The sequence below is a fragment of the Arachis duranensis genome, chromosome 1 (assembly GCF_000817695.3).
Source record: "Arachis duranensis cultivar V14167 chromosome 1, aradu.V14167.gnm2.J7QH, whole genome shotgun sequence".
Taxonomy (NCBI): Eukaryota; Viridiplantae; Streptophyta; class Magnoliopsida; order Fabales; family Fabaceae; genus Arachis; species Arachis duranensis.
In genome coordinates this window covers 52276795-52281293 of record NC_029772.3, presented here as the reverse complement: position 1 = coordinate 52281293, position 4499 = coordinate 52276795, and the positions used below count along the sequence as shown (strand labels likewise).

At 35.9% G+C, this 4499-nt stretch overlaps 1 non-coding gene across 1 annotated transcript; it reads right to left on the bottom strand.

Moving 5' to 3' along the window:
* Nucleotides 1-3151: 3151 nt before the first annotated feature.
* On the bottom strand, nt 3152-3259 carry LOC127743246 (small nucleolar RNA R71). Its single transcript, XR_008004637.1, has one exon. It is a non-coding gene; the product is annotated as a small nucleolar RNA R71 (small nucleolar RNA).
* Between the last annotated feature and the right edge of the window lie 1240 nt (nt 3260-4499).

Here is a 4499-nt window from a genome sequence, read left to right as displayed (position 1 = left end):
ACGAACCAGAGTTAAATGCCAAAAACACGTTACAATTGGCATTTAACTCCAAAAGAAGCCTTTGCACGTGTAAAGCTCAAGCTTAGCCCAAGCACACACCAAAGTGGGCCCCGGAAGTGGATTTCTGCATTAATTACTTATTTCTGTAAACCCTAATAGCTAGTCTAGAATAAATAGGACATTTTACTATTGTATTAGACATCTGGATTTTACATCTTTGATCACATTTGGGGGCTAGCCATTCGGCAATGCCTGGACCACCATCACTTATTTATTTTCAACGGTGGAGTTTCTACACACCATAGATTAAGGGTGTGGAGCTCTGTTGTTCCTCGACTTTTAATGCAATTACTACTATTTTCTATTCAATTCAGTTTATTCCTGTTCTAAGATATTCGTTGCACTTCACCATGACGAATGTGATGATCCGTGACACTCATCATCATTCTCACCTATGAACGCGTGACTGACAAACACTTCCATTCTACCTTAGACTAAACGCATATCTCTTGGATTCCTTAATCAGAATCTTTGTGGTATAAGCTAGAATTGTTGGCGGCATTCATGAGAATCCAGAAAGTTTAAACCTTGTCTATGGTATTCCGAGTAGGATTCAGGGATTGAATGACTGTGACGGGCTTCAAACTCGCGATTGTTGGGCATGATGACAAACGCAAAAGAATCAATGGATTCTATTCCGACATGATCGAGAACCGACGGATGATTAGCCGTGCTGTGCAAGAGCATTTGGACCTTTTTCACTGAGAGGATGGGATGTAGCCATTGACAACGGTGATGCCCTACATACAGCTTGCCATGAAAAGGAGTAAGAAGGATTGAAAGTAAGAAAGTAGTATGTTGCAGAGATTTAACAGGGACAAAGCATCTCCATACACTTGTCTGAAATTCTCACCAATGATTTACATAAGTATTTCTATCTTTATTTTCTGTTTATTTATTATTACTATTCGAAAATTCCATAACCATTTATTATCCACCTAACTGAGATTTACAAGATGACCATAGCTTGCTTCATACCAACAATCTCCGTGGGATCGACCCTTACTCACGTAAGGTTTATTACTTGGACGACCCAATGCACTTGCTGGTTAGTTGTGTGAAGTTGTGAACAAAGTGCTGAGTTAGTAGATGCGCATACCAAGTTGAATGCCATTGTTAGAGATCACAATTTCGTGCACCAAGTTTTTGGCGCCGTTGTCGGGGATTGTTCGAGTTTGGACAACTGACGGTTCATCTTGTTGCTCATATTAGGTAATTTTCTGTTCCAAAAGTTTTCAAAAATCTTTCAAAATTTTTCTCTTTTTCGTTTTTCTAAAGATTATTTTCGAAAAATCCAAAAAAAAATTATAAAATCATAAAAACCAAACATTTTTGTGTTTCTTGTTTGAGTCTAGAGTCAATTTTTAAGTTTGATGTCAATTGCATGTCTTTAAAAATTTGTGAATTTTTCGAAAACTCATGCATGGTATTCTTCATGATCTTCAAGTTGTTCTTAGTAAGTCTTCTTTTTTGATCTTGAATTTTTCTTGTTTTGTGTCTTTTGTTGTTTTTCATATGCATTTTTGCATTCATAGTGTCTAAGCATTGAAGATTTCTAAGTTTGGTGTCTTGCATGTTTTTTTTTCTTGAAAATTTTTCAAAAATAAGTCTTGATGTTTATCTTGATCTTCAAAGTATTCTTGGTGTTCATCTTGACATTCATAGTGTTCTTGCATGCATTGAGTGTTTTGATCCAAAATTTTCATGTTGTGAGTCATTTTTATGTTTTTCTCTCTCATAATTAAAAATTCAAAATTCAAAAAAATATCTTTTCCTTATTTTGCTCATAATTTTCAAAAATTTGAGTTGACTTAGTCAAAAATTTTTAAAACTTAGCTATTGCTTATAAGTCAAGTCAAATTTTCAATTTTAAAAATCCTATCTTTTCAAAATCTTTTTCAAAAATCAAATCTTTTTCATTTTTTTATTATTTTCGAAAATTTTGAAATTTATTTTCAAAATCTTTTTCTTATCTTTATTTTAAAATTTTGAAAACTTTACTAACAATTAATGTGATTGATTCAAAAGTTTGAAGTTTGTTACTTTCTTGTTAAGAAAGGTTCAATCTTTAAATTCTAGAGTCATATCTTTTAGTTTCTTGTCAGTCAAGTAATCAATTTCAATTTTAAAAATCAAATATTTTTCAAAATATCTTTTTCAAATCATATCTTTTTCAAAAATTTGATTTCAAAAATCTTTTCTAACTTCTTATCTTTTCAAAATTGATTTTCAAATCTTTTTCAACCAACTAATTGACTTTTTGTTTATTTCTTATCTTTTTCAAAATCACCTAACTACTTTTCCCTCTCTAATTTTCAAAAACCACTAACTCTTTTTCAAAATTTATTTTTGAATTTCTCCCTCTCTCATCCTATTCTATTTATTTATTCATTTACTAACACTTCTCCTCATCTCAAGAATTCGAACCTATCCTCCCCCTTGTGTTTGGATTCCTAACTCTTCTCCTTCTTCTATTCCTTTCTTCTTCTACTAACATAAAGAAATCTCTATACTGTGACATAGAGGATTCCTCTTCCTTTTTTGTTCTCTTCTTTCTCATATGAGCAGGAACCAGGAAAAAGGCATTCTTGTTGAAGCTGATCTGGAACCTGAAAGGACTCTGAAGAGGAAACTAAGAGAAGCTAAAAAACAACAATCCAGAGATAACCTTACTGAAATTTTTGAACAACAAAAGGAGATGGCAGCCGAAAATAATAATGCAAGGAGGATGCTTGGTGACTATACTACACCTACTTCCAAGTTTGATGGAAGAAGCATCTCAATCCCTACCATTAGAGCAAACAATTTTGAGCTGAAACCTCAACTAGTTGCTCTATTGCAACAGAACTGCAACTTCTATGGACTTCCATCAGAAGATCCCTATCAGTTTTTAACTGAGTTCTTGTAGATCTGTGAGACTGTTAAGACTAATAGAATAGATCCTGAAGTCTACAGGCTCATGATTTTCCCTTTTGCTGTAAAAGACAGAGCTAGAACATGGTTAGACTCATAGCCTAAAGATAGCCTGGACTCATGGGATAAGCTGGTCGCGGCCTTCTTGGCTAAGTTCTTTTCTCCTCAAAAGTTAAGCAAGCTTAGAGTGGATGTTCAGACCTTCAAACAAAAAGATGGTGAATCCCTCTATGAAGCTTGGGAAAGATACAAACAGATAACCAAAAGGTGTCCTTCTGACATGCTTTCAGAGTGGACCATTCTGGATATATTCTATTATGGTCTATCTGAGTTCTCCAAGATGTCACTGGACCATTCTGCAGGTGAATCCATTCACCTAAAGAAAACGTCTATAGAAGCTCAAGAACTCATTGACATGGTTGCAAATAACTAGTTCATGTACACTTCTGAGAGGAATTCTGTGAGTAATGGGATGTCTCAGAGGAAGGAAGTTCTTGAAATTGATGCTCTGAATGCTATATTAGCTCAAAACAAAATATTGACTCAGCAAGTCAACATGATTTCTCAAAGTCTGAATGGATGGCAAAATGCATCCAACAGTACTAAAGAGGCATCTTCTGAAGAAGAAGCCTATGATCCTGAAAACCCTGCAATGGTAGAGGTAAATTTCATGGGTGAACCTTATGGAAATACCTATAATTTATCATGGAGAAATCATCCAAATTTCTCATGGAAGGATCAACAAAAGCCTCAACAAGGCTTTAATAATGGTGGAAGAAATAGGCTCAGCAATAGCAAGCCTTTTCCATCATATTCTCAGCAACAGACAGAGAATTCTGAGCAGATCTCCTCTAGCTTAGCAAACATAGTCTCTGATCTGTCTAAGGCCACTTTAAGTTTCATGAGTGAAACAAGATCCTCCATCAGAAATTTGGAGGCACAAGTGGGCCAACTAAGTAAGAAAGTCACTGAAACCCCTCCTAGTACTCTCCCAAGCAATACTGAAGAGAATCCAAAAAGAGAGTGCAAGGCCATTGACATAATCAACATGGCCGAACCTAGAGAGGAAGGAGAGGACGTGAATCCCAATGAGAAAGACCTCATGGGACGTCTCAAGCAAGAAGGAGTTCCCTATTGAGGACCTAAAGGAATCTGAAGGTCATATAGAGACCATAGAGATCCCATTAAACCTCCTTTTGCCATTCATGAGCTCTGAAGACTATTCTTCCTCTGAAGAGGATGAAGATGTAACGGGAGAGCAAGTTGCTCAATATCTAGGAGCCATCATGAAACTGAATGCAAAGTTATTTGGTAATGAGACTTGGGAAGGTGAACCTCCCTTGCTCATTAGTGAACTAGATACATGGGTTCAGCAAACTTTACCTCAAAAGAGACAAGATCCTGGTAAATTCTCAATACCCTGCACCATAGGCACCATGACCTTTGAGAAGGCTCTGTGTGACCTGGGGTCAAGGATAAATCTTATGCCACTCTCTGTAATGGAGAAGCTGGGGATCATTGAGGTA